Source organism: Indicator indicator, chromosome 31 (genome assembly GCF_027791375.1).
Source record: "Indicator indicator isolate 239-I01 chromosome 31, UM_Iind_1.1, whole genome shotgun sequence".
Classification (NCBI taxonomy): Eukaryota; Metazoa; Chordata; class Aves; order Piciformes; family Indicatoridae; genus Indicator; species Indicator indicator.
Window position 1 is genome coordinate 6,399,244 of NC_072040.1, and position 21,391 is coordinate 6,420,634.

The 21,391-nt window shown below is 42.6% G+C and overlaps 1 pseudogene; it reads right to left on the reverse strand.

Moving 5' to 3' along the window:
• Positions 1–21,391, reverse strand: part of LOC128977179 (chloride channel protein D-like) — a 71,576-nt pseudogene that overhangs the window by 8,862 nt on the left and 41,323 nt on the right.

Consider the following 21,391-nt stretch of genomic DNA (forward strand, 5'->3'; position numbering starts at 1 on the left):
TTTGGCTTTTTAAGCTAGCACACAGCCTCTGCAACACTCCAGCTTTCCTTCCAAAGGGCTCTGTCACAAAGTCCTACAGCACCTGCACAATTATTGGTATGGCCAAGCAGGCCTACTAATTTTAAAAGTATCATATAATGTTGTTCTTTGGAAGAAAACTCTCACACTTTGGGTACAAAATAAAACCACTGCCACAGACTCTATAAAGCTTCCTCCATCTGTGTAATTCATGAGCTGCAGTGCCCCAGCACTCTGACAATACATGGGAGGATCAGAACGTCAAGGGCTTTTGTTGAAAGTGCTGGATTCCATTTATTTTAATAGGCAAGATCACTGTACAGTGTATCATTGAAATTATCTGGATCAGCTTTTCAAAAGCAGGAGTCCAGACAGTAAAAACAAACAATGTGCTGACAGACTCTACCCTCTAACACGAAAACCAAGTAATCACAAAAGCACTTTGATATTGCCATCAGTTCCCTAGTCTGCACACCTAAAAATAGTTTTCAAGTCTCTAACACACTCCCCCTCCCCTTTTTCTCCTCTCTGCTGGCTGAGCTTAGGTGCAGCCTTTAAACCACTGCCAATGGTGTTCCTAGCTTTGGCCTGGTAGAATCATTGTTGCCTATAGCTTATAGCAAAGCCATGGGGAAGAGGAAGGAGAAAAGCTGTGATCCTCCAGTAAGAAACAAAACCTCATTTTTATCTCCATATATTGCATGAACTTTGCAGACTTCTCTGTTTGAGTAACTTTGCATTCCTGGGATCTAAACTTAGCAACCTCCCCACAACAGTGCCAGAAGGAAAAGGCTCTCCAAGAAACTTTCAAATTTGTATCAGTAATTTCAAGGGTGCCAGCAGCGAAACTGTTGCAATACTAAAGTAGATATCACTAAGCTCAGTAATTAATTTATGAATTACATGGTTTAGGTCACAATTCATCTTTAACTTCCCATTTGTCCCTAGGCTGTTGTACCACATTGCTTAGTGAAGGCAGGAACTTCTCTTCCTAAGAAAAATAAAGGTACTGCCCCATGAAATAAGTGTGTGGACTCTTCACACGTGCGCACGCACACGCCTTGAGGCTGGGGCTTCGTTAGTCCCAACTGGGAGGGCAGATTAAAGCGAAATACCAGAAACCATACCTACAGCCTGACGTATCTGTGCTATGCTGCAATGCTAGATCTCCTTCCCCAGAGCACACATCAATACGCTGGGCTCAGTTGTACCGAAGTGCTCGGCAGAAAGCATTCCTGACTCACGATGCTTTCTGTTCTCTGGCCTGACCAGAGGCTAGGCCATACCTAATAAGCTGCTATAAAAGACACATACTCACCAGTTTGGATCAATGATTTCTCTGCTCAAGGATGTTACTGTGCGATACAGCTTTAAGTTTTCAACTTTGTCATATTTTCTAAACTCTGATCTCTTCAATTTACTTTCAGTTATGTGACATTCGCCTTTAGCAGAGTGAAAGCATGCATTAGCTAAACAATGTGGTTTGGATTTAGTGTTCCCATGCATCATCGCAAAAATGTTTGTCTCAGCAGTAGTGTCATTATTGTTACTGGGAACAGCTGCTCTACCATGTCTTCTGATGGTGGAAAGCAGGGAATCTCCCTTTCCATACCAGCTTACCAGCCGTGCAATGATAGCAGGACCATGGGGCAGGAGATTTATGAGTGCACAGCGTTCCGTACCTGGCTTCCTCCTACTAGGAAGGAAGCGCAAAGTGCCGCGCAGCAAACTCAGCAGCACAATAAATACTGCAACTAGAAACGTAGTTTGGCTCCCTCCACTGGCAGTCCTTCTGCCTCTGGATCAAGGACTAACCTCAGGCAGAAATCTTCCTCTCAGGTGCAGCTCTCTGACAGCTCAGCTCTATTAGATCCTTTGAGCAAGAATTAGAGCAGGGACTTTGTTCAAGTGGATGTTTACTATCTTCCCTGAAGCTTCTGAAGTGGAGGGATGTAACCCTCGGCATTCCTGCCAGTGCTCCCAGCCTTTCTGGAGTCAGTTTCCACATCCAGCTCTGTGTGAGCGATGGAGTCCCACCAGGCTCCCCAGGACTGTCGCAGCAGTGATGCTGAGCTCTGCAGACCCACGCAGCTTGGCTCAGGCAGCTGGACAGCTTTAAGGAAAGCTGACAAAACTTAGACCTATTCACATCATTGCACAGCACCTTTCAGGACAAGATTTCAGAAGCAATTAGGTTTTGTTTTAAGATGGATAAAAAAATCTGCTTTCCAGAATATTTGACCTTTGGAAATGTCTTCAGGTGGGAGGCCATGCTTTCACTCACTAGGTGTTCTCAAAGTCCAAGCTCTGGTAGTTTTTCAACTACAGCTTTTGAATATGTTTATTTATGATTTAGAGCACAAAGTTCTGGTTTTTAAAGGACTTCAGATCTCCAACTTTGTTCTGAAAATGGCACTCTGAACACTTCACTTGTATCAAACAAGCACAGTTTGAGTCAGGCCATTACGTAGCCAGTCCCCTATAGCAGTCCCCTATAGCATATCAAAACATGTAAGAAACCAGTTCAAACAGACATGGTAAACTACAAGGATTTTTGACAACTTTGCCTACAATGTTTTGATTAGAATTTCTTTTTGGCATGAAAATAACAATTTCCATCAACCACAAAATGTTGAAGTTTAAGTAAACTTGATGGGTGGGAAGAGATGATGTTTCCTAGGTGAAAAAAACCACAGACAAAAATGCATTCACAATGCCAGAAATGTCACATCCTGTACTGAAGTAGCAGAAAACCAAGTTCTACCCATTTCTGCTTAGACACATACATTCTGTACAGTCTGCTTACAGTCAGAGATACTGTGGGGTTTACATAATTACTTTCCCCCAATCGAATTAAATTGAGCAAGACAAACAAAAATAATTCTTTCAGCTAAAATACACCACCAGCAACATGCAGAACAATGGCTAACAGCTGTGTAGGTAAAGGTGCAAAGGCAAAACCAGGGAATCCAACCTTCAGCCTTCCCACAGGAGAGCTATGTATGGCACAGATCTGAGAGGTTCAGGCACGAACAGAATGGTTTATTTGTTATGCTAAAATGTCCAAACAGGCTACTCAGTGGCATTTGTCAGCCCAGTAGTTTCTCCAGAAAAACTGTCTCATAGCTGTGTCCAAGGCAGAACTTGAGGTTGCTGGACAGTGCTCCAGCCTCTGCCTCTCAACATCACTTCTCCTCAAAGGAAATGGAAGGGATAGATGCTGGCCTAACAAGACACCAGCATCCACCTGCTTTTCTTCAGTGAATACCAGGAGGATTTAACTACAGGATGGAAATATTGTTCCTTCATTTTCCTTGGCAGTAGTAAAGTAAAGGCAAGAAAAGCTACAAACATCAGCACAGTCCCTGGGAGGATCATGGTGTTTGTCAGTCACAAATATGCAGGAAACCTACATATAAAAAGGGATAAACAGCATCTCAGGAAAAAAAAACACCCAAGCAGAGAGCAAGTTTGCCATCCATTTGGGTGGAAGAAATCAGAGAAAACATGGCTGTCACACACATGCAGGATGCAGAGCATGGCAGCAAAGATGAAGCTGATGGCCATGAGGTGTCATCACCCTCCAACGTTATAGCCCAGCCAAGTCCACAGCCAGGGAAAAGAAATTTTTTACCTACAGCTTTTCCTCCTCAAATCCTCCATGCCTGCTGTTTTTACTGTGGTTACACTATAAAGTAACCTCTGGCAAAGAAGAGGGAGCAGCAAAACACAAGTGATGATGTGTTTAATCTCTTCATCATGTCAAAGAACCACTTCATTGCCCCACAATGGCCCTACAACAGTACACTGTAACGTAGTGGAAGTGGAAAAAAAAATAAGCTCTTTTTGCAGTTTTGGTCTCACAGAAATTAGGCAGAAGCATAACTCTATCTTTTCCCACTGGAGGAGAATCTGGACCCACAGACTAGAGCAGCCAAGGCAAAAGAGAGCCAGGGGACCTCACAACAATTCCTCAATATGCCTTTACAGTCTCATGCAGTGTCTCTGGCAGAAACTTCCTGGGAAGGAAGGCAATGGTCCTATCCCCAGGTCTCTCTGAAGAATGAATTGCACCTAGCCAGGAGGGCATGCCATTTAGGGCATGACATTTATAGGTCTCAGCAGACTCTGGGCTGACACATTCATAACAGCCCAGCTCCCTTCCAGCAGTCACTGTGGGGAGACAGGGGAGGCTGCAGTGCAGAAGAATAGCTTGTTTTATTCTGATCTGAAAAAATCATCATTACTGTGGGAGAAATGAAGGGGGGAAGCTAGTTTCTCATCCCTCTGTGTTGCACAAAATGAGTCAATCACCCCCATCAGTGCTGTTCATCAAGCTCACCAGCCACACGTTTCTCAAACTGAATTCTGTGAGGGTTTCCCAGGCATGTACAGAGCTCTGCCTATGGCAATGTGTCAGAACTATTACTCTAAGGAGATCTTTGTTTTGGAAACTTGCTTCTCAGCTACAGTTTGCTTCCTCTTCAATGATTTTAAAGCCAAGGAGTTTTCTGTAGTAGTTGCTTTTGGTTTTAGTCTCTACTGCTTACTCAACCAGGGAAGATAACCGTTTCAGATTTAGTTCACCTATGTAAAAATGTGTTTGGTGATCTCATCTTGATCCCCAATGGGTAACCATGCAATCACAAAGAGTAGGAGAAAACTCTGGCCCCACTAAGCAACTCTAGAAGATTCTGGGGGGGTTGTTTGTTGTTGTTATTTTCAGTAAAACTGGGATATCTAAGTGTTTGCTACAGGCCAGCACTGAGATGCATTTGTAGGCTGATGCAAGTTCCAGCCAATATTGCTTGGCCACGGTCCTTGCTGTTGCAGGAACTGACATTGACCTTTTCTCTTCAAAGGATCAGAATCATTCCTACATATTACAAAACATAACAACACTTTGTCCTTGTACAGCAATTCTCACCACCACAGTTTCCAAGTGTGGGCAGGTACTGAATAACTTTTGGATCTGGCCTAAATTTACAGTGTTTCATCCATGCTTATTTCTTGGGAAGAAACAACAGAATAACACATAAATAAGAAACAGTATTTAAAAACTATGAGCTGCTGCTGCCTTCATGCAAGCTTAGAAGATTGTTTGCTTCTTTCTCTTCATTAGCTTGTTGCCCCCCTCTTTTTAACCTAAGAACAGTATTTTTGTACTAGAAAAAATAAAACACATTTTGGGAATCAATAATGCCCAAGGCAGCTCTCAAGAAAAACATCATGACAATTATTTTTTGCATCTTCCCAAGCCACCTCTTTTAAAACATGCCAGACAAACCACATTTGCTTCATTTTAACATTATTGATATACAAGATGCAAAAATAACTTTTTGTCAATTTTCCTGCCTGTGGTCATGTCACCTCCACATGGGATTGCATCTGATTTCGGAGGGCAAGAGGTTGAGCAGCACCCTTCTCCTTTAAGGAGCTCACAGCATTTCTCATCTTGTTCATGACAGTTACATGCTGCAAGAGCTGTAATTTTATAAGTAAGATGGAAAACCTAACTGTTTATGGTTATGAATACACTAATTCCATGACACATCACATTTTTGGAGGCTTGTTTCAGATGATGGCTGCAGAGCATTCCCTTCCTTTGTGTTGGTGAGAACAGCAAAGACACTTGTAGTCCCTACCAGGGACGAGGTACCCAGAACTCCCTGTGCCAGTACTGAGGCCACTGGGCATGCCCCGGGGCGAGAAGGGATGTTGCCAGAGCACCCAAGAATGCAATGCTTGCTCCCAGACAACATCTCTGTGTGGGCTTCACTGGAGTGAGCAACTGACTGGCCCAAAAAAAGAAAAGCCATTTGCTGCTTCTGTGTCAACCATTTACAACATTATCTTGGTTTCACTCAAACCGACCTAACAGCTCATTTATGATGCAAGTGACAGCGAAATACACTTTTTCATTCATCCCTTTTGAAAGGCTCTAACAGAATGTGTCATAAAAGAGCTCTGAGTATTAAACAAACCACAAGTCAACCAGAATTGTCATGTAGCATCCCCTTTTCTCTAAAGGGGTGCCACTGAGCAGCCTTCTATCCCCACTTTTCGCTTGCTCCCACACCACTTTGCTCTGCATTACAAAGCACAACAGTGTTTGTATAACCTCAACACCCTCCTCAGCAGCCTGGGACACTCACTGCAAAGGCAATTTGGTGAATTAAATAAGGAAACTATGAGACTCTAATTGAATTTCAGAAGAATTTTGGTTATATCAGTTGTTAGTGTTGCTTTCTAGTTCTATTGCCTTGGACAGCTGAGAACTAAAACAAGCACACTGCTTTATCTTTAGTTTATCTTTAGGTTGGTGCACAGTGCAGATTATCACTCAGAAATTTAGGGTTTAGTGCCTTATCACATTTGTTCTTAATAATGTTTATGACAGCATCATACAAGCATATAATCCTCCACTTACTGTTGTCATTACTCCTGCAGTCCACTGCCACCCAATCCCCACTGTACAATTCTCATTCCAAGAAGATATTTATCTTCCTAAAACATCCATACAAACTCTTTCATTTGTCAGTGAAGCAAGTTAACAGTTTTTGTTAAATATTCACTCCCTTCTCATCCTCATGCTCCAAAAGAGCAGCTGCCCACATTGCTACGAGGTAAGGTTGTGTGATCCAGCTGCCAGTGGTTCTTCCTTGAAAATTTGTTATAAAAGCGGCAAAGAGACAAGCCCTAACCAAATTTCCACTGATGAAGCACAAATAACATTTTTCTCCATCCAGACCAACAGAAGAAAATACTTTTATCCTTGTTTGCTCACAGACAGCTCCTAACTGCCACCCAGTTAAGGCATTAAACCAGAAGTGGATTTAAAGGGGGAAAAAAAATCTAGAGGAAAAGATATAGAACACTGTGGTCATTCAGAACAAGAGACACCATGAAAGATTGTAAAATCACAATATGAAGCTGGACATGTGTTTGTATTACAGTTATTGGAAGCATAATTCACAGGGCTTTGTTGCATGAACTCCTATGCAGTAGGAGTTGTGCCTGCCTCTTCCCTTTTCCTTTAGGATACTCAAGGTAGAAATTCAGTCACTGCCTCTCCCACTCACAGCCCACCAGTCAAAGGACAGTTTTAAGATACCTTCCTGAAAGGATGGATTCACTCTTGTAGCCATATGAAATACAGTACCATAAATACTTCATTTATCAGGAGATTTTTATATGCCTTTTGAGAGTCCCCCGTATGGCAAGGATTCCTTCAGTCTAATTTTGTTTACCCTAGCGTGTTACTTCCAGTGACTTTGTTGCTTATCTCATCTGTGATATGATTTATGTTAACTCATTTCCTGTAAGAGCATACACTAATAACATGAAAAAAATTGTGAAAGAAGAGCAGGCCAGCTTTGAATTGGCATGGGACATCTCTCGAGTAACTAGATTCAAATCCTTTTAAATTACTGTTTCAGTGAACCTTTGAGGCTCTGAAGGGCAAGCCTCTTTTTTTCTACTGTGCCTGCAAGATCCTTCCATTGGTGGTGTTCCAATAAATCCCTGATGCAACAGATAATCTTCTACTAGAAAGGACAGAATCACACAGAATCAATAAGGTTGGAAAAGACCTCAAGGATCAAAGTCCAACCTGTCACCCAAGACCTCATGACTACTAAACCTTCTAGGAGAAAGGACTTAGGTCCTTTCTTCAAAGGACAGCTGCAGTTCATGCTAGACAATGTAGGAACAAGTTTCATATCCATCCCAAATAATGTTCACAAGCAGATGCTTAAAGACAAAAACCCTGATAAATGGCCAGAAACATCACAGGATATCAATCTGATAGAACTTTACCTTCTAATAGTTCCCTGGAACACCTCTGCATGATCTGGCTTGCGCCTGCTAACCGCTGGGAATCCGCCATGGCTTTTACTTGCAAGAAGCTGAGCCAAGGAGGCAATGTTTTCCTTCAGGTGAGGGACTCTGACACCAGGCTCCATGATGTCCCTGGCACAGAACCATTCCAGGTTCAACCTGGAAATCACAAAGCAGAGAGCCAAAAGATTATGTAGTAAACAGGAAATGAGGTGTACTATACCACGCTAGCTTTTGCCGAGTTCACAATGGGTTAGTAAATTACTTCAAGATGGAACTCAATCTGCTTTATTTGCAAATGTGTGTGTGGGGGGGGGGGGGGGAATGTAATTACTTAATAAAAGTGTTTATCAAGCATTGCCTCTTCCTTGTGTGAGATATGTGATAAACCCAACCATATACATGATGTGTTCATTCTAGACAGGATATCGCAAGACTCCTTTATCAATTTGCATGACTTTTCACATTAAAAAAGGGCTTTTAATCTGAGCTGAAATCCTCTGGAATTCTGGCCGAGATCAACCAGTTTAAAGAGAAGCACTTTGGAGAAATTCAGGCTTATGCTTGTCACCCCAAGAGCTGTTTTTTGCCGCTGTAGCAGCTAGGAAGATAGCCCCTCCAATGAGAGCTTACAAATCATAGATGCATTTTCCAGTATTTTCAAACACTTCTCAGGTTCTAGGCAAAGTTTGGGTAAATATGAGCATTTAAAAAAGAAAAAAAAAGAAAGAAGGAAAAATAGATGTACTCACTATTTCTGATGGGAGAGTGAAATAAAAAACGATGCTTCCTGCAAAATTAAGGAGTCACCTCAATGGAATTGCAGTAGGCCAGGTCCTTACAAGTGAAATCAATGAACTGCTTGAGTTTTAAGCTTGTTTTATGTTTTCTGTTTTCGAAAATAAGAATATATCAATATCCTGACTATCATCTGGACATATCATAAGCCAGAATCTCTTGTTCAGACACAGGCTGACACAAACCACAGAGACAACTGGAGCATAAATTTGCCCACATCCTGTTTTACCTATGTACCTTTCATCCCTGTGGTTAAAGCAACTCTCTCCATATGCTGTTAATTATTGTCCTCCCTCCTGAGAGACACAAGGGTATTTTTTTCACACCAGTTACCCTGATGCTTCATGACATGGCCACCTAAGAGCAACTGAGCTGAGAAGACAATGCACTTCACACATGGCAGCTACATAGTTGTGTAAGTTTCCTCTTCTTTTAAACTGGGATAGATTTAAATGAATCCTAAAAAAAGAGTAGTCTTTATATGCATCAAAACACATCACATTCATCCTTAATTATATGAAACTGACTGAAGGCCATGAAAATTTGGATCACCTTATTATAGATCCATGTTTTAAGGGACCAGAGCATCAACTTATAGAAAAATGAACCTCTTTGAACAGCATTTTCCTTCAGAGTTAAAATGAGCAGTAGTTTACCTTGCAAACCAAAATGGCTGAGTGAGGAATTCAATATCAGCTAGTGAAAACAAAGCCTAAAAATCCCAAAGGGATCGATTTTTTTCATTCTTATACTCACAGAGTGCTATCTTGTACAGATGCAGTACAAGTGATGGAACTCAGTGAGAACCACAGATGCAGCTCAGGATGACTTTGCTGTCAGAACTGTACCACTGTTGCATAAAACTCTCCACCAGACTAGCTTTATTTTTCCTAAACTAGTAGATTTCTGTTCATCCTCTGCCTCTTTTCCATCTCCATAGACCAGATATAAATCTGTATTTGCCTGGCTTAAGCTTTTTCTAGAAACATTATATGCTGTATTACTATTAAAAGTACTGTACCTAGCACAGTGGACACATGAAATCGTGATTAATGATAATAGCTACTTCCTGAACTACATGAAATATGTGCAAACCCCAAATGATTTTCAAATAAGAGCAACATGAATACTGTTACATTCCAGCAGTTTCTAGAGGATATTTCTTAGCAGTACATGGGTTTTCCATCCTCCCAACTTTACAGTTTTGCTCTGTTGCATGGAAAGTAAATGTTCCACGTTATTGCAGAAGTCCATGAAACATCCTTAGGTTTTGTCAAATCAGTCATTTGTGTGAAAATGAAGGATGCCTCCTTACATGGTTCTGTGAGCTTGGCTTTGTCTGGGGTTATAAAGCATCTGTGTTGTCTGCATCAACTACACCCCTTGCATTATCATCAGTCAGCCTTCTCAGACCTAAGAACACTCTAAGGACTGGTGCTGATTCACTTGCTCATTGTCAGTGACATTTCTTTCAATGAGTTTTCTGTCTGCTGCTGTAAAGAATAATTTTGCTTTGGGGGATGGAGAAGACAAGCAGGCCAAAGAGCTGTTTTATGAAAGACTGTTGCATGGCCAAGGCATCTTTAAATAGAATTGGCTAAAGGAAGCTTTTACCAATATAATGCTTCTCAAAAAACACCAAGCCAAAGTGGAGTTGTATCTGTAGGATCATAAGAATTAAGGATTGTTCCAGTGGGAAAGAACCTCATTCTCTAGTACAGCCTCCCACTGCAGGTAGATTCAGCCATGAGCTCAAAACATGTGCTTGGCCTGTTCTCCAGTGTTAAACTCCAAGGAGGGAGGCTGAGCAACTGCCTTGGACAGCCCCTGCCCCATTGTCCTTATGGTGAAAAGGTATTTCCTCATACCCAGTATGAATAATTCTTATTTCAATTTGTGTCTGCCATGCACCACTGTGAAGATCACTGCTCCATCTTCTCAGTGCTCTCCAATAGCTACAGGGAAAGGTGGGGGCATACTATTAGGTGCCTTCAAAGCCTCTTCATATTGAGCTTGAACAAGCCCCAGTCCTGCAGCCTTACAGGGAAAGTGGCCCCTGCAGAGCTTGACCAAATGCCTTCCAAGGACACTTTGCTTAGCTGCTGAGGGCCCCTGCTGCTGCACACTTGTCTTCATGCATCAAAGCTCTTGGTGTCACAATGCAATTTCAAGCAAGGACATTTCATTTACCATTTGGAAAATGCTTTTTGTATGGGACAACAAGAGGTACTTTGATTTGGATTTTATCAAGTCAGTCTTTTTTACCTGGTTAGACTTGCATCAAGGAGAGTGACAGCCCCATAGCCATGCTACTAAAACAGATCTAGCATAAATTTGACTTTTATAGGACATGTGAGAACATTTTCTCCCAAAATGTAATTCACTATGATAGTGTGATGTGTATTCAGGCTATTTCACCAGAGGTATGACATCAAAGTTTCAGGTTCCTTTCAAGAACACATCCATGAGGCTGGATGTAACATGGAACAAAGACAATCTGCCTTGTGACTCAAACAAGACAGTCATTTGGGAAGAAGCCAATATCCCTGAATGGTAAACTGTCTTAAAATGATTCATGGAAATATAGTTCATGCTCTGTGGCTATTAAATCCAGTGGAAGTTTTCCCACTGAAATAAATTGTTAAGGATCTAACCCTAACAGATCTAATCATAACATGGAGGTTTCCTTAGACAACACACAGTACAAGAGGACTTTTCTTCGAGCAGGACTTACTCTATATTTTATGCACATTTCAAATGATTAAAAGGACTTAAAGAGGGGTGGGAGAGAAGCATAATCCTAACTCAAACACACTCAAGGCCCAAGGTGCATGAGAAAGCAGGCTGTGCCTCTTGCTTGGATTTATTCACAGATTTGCCCTCCTCTTTTTCAGCTGTTGCTCCCGGCCCCCTCTTTTGGCACTGGGAATGTTTACCCACTGACTCGCCACAGGCTGTCCTGCTCAGGACAGCCCTAGGTTTTATTTGGGCTTCTTGTAAACCATTGTTTTATTGCCCTGCTTGACCACCACATCTTGTATAACTAGTTCTCAGGAGGTTGTTTTTGGGGTTGCTTAATGCTTGTGGTGGTTTGCAGACTGAGCATAGTCAGTACTTGGAACAATTGAGAGGGTGGGCTGGTTAGCTTAGGGGAACATCATCAGGTTGGAGGTCATTAAAATTAATTCTCTGTGGTACAAACATCAGCAAGTACTAGAGCTACTCTGTTCTGGTTTCTACTGTTCATGCATTTTCTGAGACTAGGACATTCTGGTTTGTTTGGGGTTTTTTTTAGATACACTTTATTTGGCCAAAAAAAAAAAAAAAAAGAACAGATTTATTTTATAATTTGAATTCCAGTACCAGAACCAGTCACACTGCTACAAAGACCTATAGCTGCTACTGCATTATAAACACACTTTATTTACATTGGCTTTCTTTCACTCTAGCAAAGAAACCCCGTTGTGAACCAACTCACAACAATGCAGGAAATTGCTTACATTTAAATACAAACCCTTTTTTTTCTTATTAAAAAGTGTTTTTAAAAAAATATATATTTCTACATCCTTGCCATAGGCCCATCAGTTTTCTTTTAAACAAGGCATTTGGTAAAAGCAAACTATGAAAAAGCTTATCCAAAAGGTACCTGCCAATATTGATCTCACTGTATAACAACATAATTAATCCCAGAAATGTTAATCACATGCAGATCACTGAATTCAGTAGTTTTTGCAAGTGATTTCTGAAAGGGGAAAAAAAAAAAGAATTTAAAATTGGTTGTAAGTATGTTCACAGAATGCCACTGAGATCAATAAAGGGAAACACTCCTTACACTGGAAAAACAACACCATTTAAATTAATTTCAAAACTGATGTGCTCCACAAAGTACTAAGCCCTGAAACAGGCACAGACTTAAAGTTAAATTGGACCAATAAAATCACTGTGTGCATTGATGTAAGTGCATGCATGCTAGTGGTGCTTTTGTTTAATTAGATCCATTTAAAACCAGTTTTCAGAGAATCATTAAGGTTGGAAGAGACCACTGAAATCAAGTCCAGCTGCCAGCCCAGCACCACCACACCCACTGACCATGTCCCAAAGTGCCACTTCTACACTTTTATTGAACACCTCCAGGGATGGTGACTCTACCACCTCCCTGGGCAGCTTGTTCCAATGTCTGAGCACTCTTTCAGTAAAGAAATTTTTCCCAATATCCAATCTAACCCTCCCCTGGTGCAAGTTGAGGCCATTTCCTCTCATCCTATCACTGGTTACTTGAGAGCAGAGACCAACAGCCACTTCACTGCAAGCTCCTTTCAGGTCATTGTAGAGAGCAGTAAGGTCTCTCATCAGCATCCTCTTCTCCAAACCGAACAAGCTCGGTTTCCCCAGTCACTCTGCACCAGCCCTGATCTCCAGACCCTTCCCCAGCTTTGTGGCCCTTCTCTGGGCATGCTCCAGCACCCCAATGTCCTTCTTGTAGTGAAGGGCACAAAAATGAACTCGCTGCTGGGAGGTGCAACCTTATCAATGCCCAGTACAGGGCTCATGTTCAGCTGGCTGTCAACCAGCACCCCCTGGTCCATTTCTGCCAGGCAGCTCTCCAGCCACTCTACCCAAGTCTGGAGCACTCTTAGGGTACTTATGACCAAAGTACAGGACCCAGCACTTGGCCTTGTTAAACCAAGTTAGTTATGTATGACTTAAACCTCATATAAAGGAACTTTGCATGGCAGACAAGGCCTATGACTCCTTGCTGCCTCTGCTTTAGCTGAATGCTAAACTGAATGAGAAAATCTTCTGGTTAAATCAGGAGCCAAAAGCTTGGCAGAGTTGAGTCTCCATCTACAAATATTTACACTGACTGTAAGATGACAAGCTCCTCAGCATCCCCTGCTCCTGGCTCCCTCAACATCCTTAAATGAGGGGACATTTAACTATTCTGTCTAAAGGCCTTTTGATAGTGCAGCACTTATTGCCAAACATTTTGTTTGGATTAGCTGAATGTCTCTGTCACTTATTTCCCAGAGGATTTGCAAGTTATATATGGTTAGCAACTACTGTATGCTAAAGACAAATGGGTTTCCACCAGGTCTCTAATTGCTGGGAAACTGTCTCCCTCTAATGCTTGAAAAATTGCAGAACAAAAAAAAAGAAACAAAGGAAACAGATAAGAAAGGCTTTGGGTTTTGGAAAAGAGATGGATGGGGGCAGGGGGAGAATGTTGAGTGTTTGGGGCTCCTCTGCTAAGAATTTGCTTTTCTGTTCCTTTATCCCTTAGGAAGTTTTTCTCACCAGCACTATTTATAGAAAATACTTCTAATTTAGATAAAAAGGAGCTCCTACCCACTTTGCTTAGATGTAGCTGCTTATACAAGGGCATTTAGCTAAAAAAAAAAAAAAAAAAAAATTAGGTTGTGCATGAGACCTGGGGATGAGCAGGTAAAAGACAATGGGAGTGGATCTACATGCTGGAATTAGTCAAAGAGGAGCTTAAAAGAGGGACCTCAGCACACCATATGTGAAACCATAGGCAAAAACCACAAAGGTCATAGTTCTTGACTTAGTTCTCACAGTCCAGTAACAAGTTTAAAAATTATAAATAGCAGCCTACTTTAGCCATGTCAGTATTAAGGGGAGCACAGGCATCTAAACATTCAGAGCTGTTGACAGTGCCTGCTCACTACTTCCACCCAAAGCTGAAGGCATCTCAGCTCACTTGGTGTTCCTGCTCAGACCTGTGCGTTTCCCCACATGATTAGTAGTGCCTGCAGAAATCCCTCAGGCAGTGCAAACAAGCAGCTGTCTGTCTCACACCTGTTCTCAGCCCTTACATGTGTCAACAGCACTGCAAGTCTAACACAAGGCACTGCATCATGGCCACTGGAGAGTGGCATCCAACAGACATGACTGTAAGAAGACTACATTTGGTGGAAATATGAGACATCTGAAATGGGTTCTCACCTCAGCTGTGGGGTATCCAAACTCTCACTTGGGATCTCCAAGACATGGAGGATGCTGCAGCACCCAGGCTCACAGAGAGCCAGGAGCAAACACCTTCCAACTGAGGATGGTCAGCTGAATGGTCAGGAAAGGAGGACCACTGCCTAGCTGGCTCTAGAACGAAGATATTTGAATGTGTATAGATGTACACAGAAAGAGAGGTAGGTAATCTGGTTTTGGACCTATCTGTTAACCCTGGTGGGAATACTAATTACTGCTGTATTCAGATTGGGAATGATTCAGTTGTTTTCCCAATTATGATCTGAGCCTGTAGGAATCTTTTCCAAAACTCATAATAATAATAAAAATAAATAAATCATTTGCATTAAAAAAAAAAGTGTTAAGCTTGTGTTAAATCCATCTGCCCTGGCATTATAACCAACCAGAGGCAAAGAAAGTAATTTCTCAAAGTGACACCAGCACAAGCTATGTAAATGCAAAGAAATGTTTCAGACAAACTTCCATAGGAATAAAGTGAGAGAAGCAAGTCAATTGAGCACTAAAATAAATCCCTCATGGTCTTTCTTATAACCAAAGAAGCAGGGAGATGCCTGTTCTCTGGACACATCATCACAGAGCCATTTCCAAGGGAAGTTCGTAAAACACTAAGCTGGCTCTTGCAGTTTGAATGCAATGACATGATGAGTTTCTTGCAACTGTGTGCCAGAAAACCTAATCCTAGCTGGAAAGAAGAGAGGAAAGCTGCAGTGAGAGAGTTTTTATAAAAGCTTCATTCAGGGCCTCCACCCTCCTGTACTGTACCAGCCACCTTAGCTTTTCCACTCTGCCTGGTCCAAGAAAGCACTGACTGGTAAATTAAAAATGCTGGCTTTATAATGTTTGGGCACAGCCAGTGACAGAATGTGTGTTGAAGTGATCATAGAGTTGTTTTGGTTGGAGAAGACCTCTAAGGTCAGTGAGTCCAACCATCGACTTAACACCAGCACAGCCGTTAAACCACAGCCCAAAGTGCCGTGTCCACACATTTCTTGAACACCTCCAGGGATGGTGACTCCACCAGACCCTGGGCAGCCTGTTCCAATGCCAGACCACTCTTTCCATAAGAAAACTTTCCTAATGTCCAACCTAAACCTCCCCTGGCACAACTTGGGGCCATTTCCTCTCATCCTATCACCTGATAGGATGATCGTGATTTAGTCTTGAGAAGACTAAGAGGGGATCTGATCAATGGCTATAAATATCTGAGGGGTGGGTGTCAAGTGGAGGGGGCCAAGTTCTTTTTGGTGGTTCATAGTGATAAGACAAGGGACAATGGGTTGAAAACTGAACATAGAAGATTTCAGCTCAACATGAGGAGAAACTTCTTTACAGTGAGGGTGACAGAGCCCTGGAACAGGCTGCCCAGGGGGGCTGTGGAGTCTCCTTCTCTGAAGACTTTCCTGTGTGGACTACCTCAAGTGATCCTGCACTGGCAGGGGGGTTGGACCTGATGATCTCTTGAGGTCCCTCCAACCTCTGATACACTGTGATACTAGAGAAAAGAGAGCAACCCCAACATCACTACAACCTCCTTTTAGGTACAGATACAGATTGTCAGATAACCTTTTAGTCCAAATGAGGTGCAGAGACTTAGGTCTAGCAGATTACAAAATAAGCAAGCTAAAGTAATACCAATAGGAAATAATATTAAAAAGATTTCAAACTTTTCAGTTCCTCCAAGAATCAAGCACTCTCTAGTGGAAAAAAAGGTTATCAAAACATAACACTGGGTATCTGGTGATACAGATTATACCTTGTCCCCATTCCAGTAAACAGGAGTTTTTGACAGTCACATCCAGGATTTCAAGCAAAAACACTTCTTCCAGTTGCCCAATCAGCTTCCTTGGGAAAAGCATTTAACCCCTCAAACCTCAGCATTCCCATTTCTGAAGCAAATCCATCCCACTTCTTACACCACAAGCACACTGAGAACCAGAAGTAATCTCTCCTAAGAACACTGAGCTACATCTTTCTACACAGATCCATCTCTCTTTTCTTCAGCTAACCCCCCTGCATTCATGTGCAGCACATGGTTTGCTTCAGTTATGACTTATGGTAGGTAAGGACTCATCACTACAAGTGGAGTGCTTACATCCCAGTGAAAAATAAGATGTCCAATAGTGGTATTATTTTTCTGCTCCTCCAGAAAATGGGTGACCTCTCTGCACCTGACTGCATTATCAGTGCAACACTGTCAATATATGAACCAAAAATTCTGGGAATGGATTTTTGAGTGTCTGACTTGCTTTCTCTCTCTCCATCCTTATCCCCAACACTAGGGCTCAGCTTCCTCAGGTTTTTCCCCATCTGCTGCTACTTGCATCTCCCACTCACCTACTGTCACAACTCCATGAATTGAATGGCAGCAGCTAATAAAAGTATGCTCATAGCTTTATGGCTTTTCATAAAATTGCTCCTTTCCTTTTTTTTTTATTGGCCTTAGTTCTGCTGTGGCTCTGTGCACACAGTGTACTGAAGAACAAGACTCCCTTGTGATGCTGTGGCATAGCATTTAACGGCTTCACAAAACTGATATTATTTCTTAAAAGGCTATTTCATCCTTCAAACATGCTGAAATTCATTAAAGTATTCAGTGCCATCTGTTTCCTCTTTGTAAATAAATAATTCTTTCCATCATGGCAACCACTATGACAAGCCACTAATATTTATGAGGATGTAGCAACAGTCACAGGAAAAGAAAAAGTGACATACATGTGAACAGCAAAAAGAATCCATTTAGGCTCAGGAAGTGCCAGAATGAAGATGATCTCCTTACATGTAGCTTGGGAACACTGAGGTATAACTCTCACATATCCAGCAAAGACCCCCAGAGGATTTCAGGCTGCATCAACTCAGACCCACCATTTCCTCAGTGAGTTCAAGCAGTTGGTCAATGACACCTTCCTGAGATGGACTGCTCTGCTGGCACAGCTGGCTCTCCAGTGAGCTTGGCTGGCTTGAAGTGGAAACTGTCAGTATCTGCCAAATGGTGGCCAGACACCAGAGCAGACTCAAGCAATTAGTGGAATACCCCATCCCAGGCTCTGTGTGTGTCTCTGCACGCTCCACCTGCACGCTCCCACATCTGAAGGCTGCGGTGGGACCCGCACAGGCAGCCTGTCCTCCCAGGTGAGCCAAAACGTCTCCTCCTGGCTGGGCTGACAGAAGCTGTTTCAAGCCTCCTGCAGCTGCGAGTCACTGCGTGCATGCTTTACGTAAAGGGCTGCCGGAGCCGGAGCGGCTCGCCGGCTGCCCACCAGTGAGCTGTGAAACACAGGTGATTAGTTCCAGATGCTGCCTCAGTGCCTTGCCTTCCGTGGAAAGCATGCAGAAGTCACTGCTTTTGGTTTCATGGGACTCCCCAGAAATGGAAAACACACCAAAAGTTGGCATGGGTTTCTTATCCCTCCCTCAACATCAGGCAGGCTGCAGCAGCAAGTAAGACATCTGTGGAGAGACTTCTCCATCAGCTGAAGGGATCTGTGTTACACTCCTATGGATCTTACATCTGATTCATGACTGACCTTACAGCAAGAAGCAGAAGCTCATATGAAGGCCCTGCCCATTGTCACAGCATGTCCAACACTTGCAGCAGGCGTGCCAACCCCATGACAGTCCCATTCACACTAACAGGGATCTTGCTTTGCACAGGTAAGGGAAGTGCCCTGTGACAGGAACCAGAGGAAGAGGACAGCTGCTTCAGAACTCACTTGATCTGATCTGCTTGCTCATGCTTCCAAGCTTTCTCCTTATGATTTTGACCAACTGTACCAAACCAGCCTTTCAAACTTCTTTTGAGTTTGTCTCTTAAAAATCTCACTACAGAAAAGCTATTTTTGTCACTGCCTCTGCATTACAATGAAAGCAGCTCACAGAGCTCCATCTATCTGATAATTTACACTACAACATTCACTTGTAAATTCAAAGTGTTTTCTTCTTAGCACAGTGTGACCAGAATCAGTATATTATCTTGGCAGAACTTGCCATTTACATTTTGCATATTCAGGGGCAGGGAGGAATTCAGCTTTAATTGTTCATGGAAAGAACAAGGTGATAGAGAAGCTGAGCCTGCAGTTTTCAGATGTATCAGAAAAATGTAATTCCTTAGAGCCTGAAAACATTCCAGTGTGAAACATTTTGGACTCATGGAAAAGTACTTGTGCAAATATACAAGCCTTGTGTAAACATTAAAGTCATTATATTTTTCTGTATTCATGCTTCCCTTGTATATACCTGGTTATGAGCACTGTAGTAACCACCAATACACTTCCAAGTACAGCAGGTCAGCAGTGACCTATTAGTCACCCTCCAGCCCTTTCTATCAAAGAAGGGTGCTGCTGCCCAGGTCTTGATGAGCCCTCCTCCTTCCACCCTGCTCCACACTTGCTCCTCATCCACTGCTCTGGGTAAGCCTGTAGCTCCCAACCTTGAGGGCCCAGCACCAGCTCCAGCTCTCACCCTAGACATTTTAAGAAAGGGAATGACTAAGGATGGGAAAGGTTTATTTTAGTTTGGAGGACAGGTTATATCTGTTGGTATTTGTTGTAGCATGGGAAGAGTAATTTGTTTTGTTTTTTCAGACTCCACTCTAAAAATAAACAGTAATGCAACCAGAACTTTGGGCATCTTTTGATTCATTTTGATTCGTGTAGTACCTTTAGGTAGCAACTTCATTAAACAGTCAAAATTAGAGCAAAAAAATCACCTTCTAGGGTCCACAGAAGTTTTGCCTTTACACAAAGCCTTTCAATTGGCAAACACAACAGACACTGAAAGCCACATGAGGTATATGGGCACTGTTTTCCCTTCTGTAACCAAGTAGGTTGAAAAGGAGACAAGGCTGGACCTTCCCACAGAGATCTGCAGGAGCTGGTGCAGCAGGGACACAGTATGTCCTTTGCCCATCCCACATGGCACCACCAGCCCCACACCAAGAACAGGGCAAGGCCATGCTGCTGCTCCTCCTCCATGCACATAAAGCAACATCTGGTTCTGCCATAGTATTCTTGCTAGGGGCTCAATACTGTTGTCTATGGCTCATACAGTTACTTCTCAGGTAATGAGGGCATCTGTTTCTCAGGTAACTCAAAACCAGCACAGGAGAATAGGCAACAAAAGGCACTAAAAAAAAAAAAAGTTCTTTCCTATGTTTGCTTAAGCCTGACACAGAGGCACCTGAAAGCCCAAATGTAATTTTAATAAACCTCACCCACATCTCAACACCTTCCCTGCATCTCTTCTGTAGCAGCCAGGGTTCTCCCCAGACAAAGCATTGCCTTGTTACAGCAGCTCCCTTTTTCCTTTGTGCAGCCAGAACAGGATCCAGCTTCCACCGCAAACACTCTACAAAAGATGGGCTGGATGCCCTCTGATGTGAAAACATTGCCAAGTCCACCCCTAATGATGCCTCCCAGGATGAAAGGGCCAAGCAGCCACGAAACACACCAGCTTCTCAAAGAGGCAGACAGGATGCACCATGTGCATCTTGGAGAGCTGTCTTTGAACGCTGGTGTCAGCAAGATGGGTGAGGAATCTTCTGCTGTACTAGCTGCCAGTCCAGACCCAAACCAAATGCACTCTCCTGCCCCCAGGTCCAGTGATTTTCCAAATCCAAAGCCTCATCTAAAAAGCTTGCTAATTATCCCAAATTTTATAACAGGCCAGACCAGGACCTTGGATCTCAAATATCCCTCAAACTTGGGTTAGCTTAAATTTTGGATCCAATGCCTGCGGTGTGGGCTAAGGCAAAACTAGAACGGGGGGTGGGGGGGGATGGGGGGGGAAATCAGCCTTGCTCCATGGATCTTTAATATAGGGCCACCTCTGATACACTTTTAAAAAAAATATAATGAGACCACTATAATATATATTCCAGCCAAAATTCTTGGCTCCTGAAACCAACTTTATGTGGTATGTAATACAGAAACACCCAGGAGACACCGTAAGAACTTTGACAAGGCTAATATTAAGCTAGAACAAAACAGAACTACTGGCACCAGCTCCACTCAGCTCTTAAGTAAACTTGTCCCATTAAAAAGTAGCCTCTAAGATATTTTCTCTCTGAAGTGTATAGTAGCTTATAAAAAGCAGGAAGGGTTGCCAAGTTGTAGATGTGTTCAAGTACTCCTTACCCTCATTAAAGAACATTCCCTGGCAGCCAGCAGCTTTGAGTGTTCCAGTGAACCAGATTTTATAAGGGGGGTGTTTACAGTGGTGTGCAATGTAGCTGGAAATCACAGTGCACTGTAGCAGCCCTCCACTAGATACAGCTGTGCTCACAGCTTTAGCACCCAGGGCACAGAATGCAATAAGCAGGGTGATCAGGAAGGTTCCAAAAAAACCAACAAACACTACAAAAACAAATCTCAAGCCTCTCTGCTACATAGGAAGAAAAACATCCAGAGGTGCCAGTGCCTAAACACAGATCAGGTTGTGAAATATCACTGAGGTCTCACTTACAACAGTTTCATCTTTAGCAGTATTTACAGAGATGTCTTCACAGTGAGCATGTACAGACTTTAGCTGCTTAATGTACCCTCTGGCTTCTGCAGCAGTTAGGAGTTAAATTCTTTTGTGGATCTGGACCTTCATGCCACCCTGACCTTGTTGATGTAAAGGTTATTTTGTTTTCTCAGTTCAGTGTCTAACACATCTTCTGCATGAGGATGTTATCCAGCCCTGTAAGAGTCAACCAATGTCAGTATACAGAAGGTCCTTTCACCCCTGACACTGA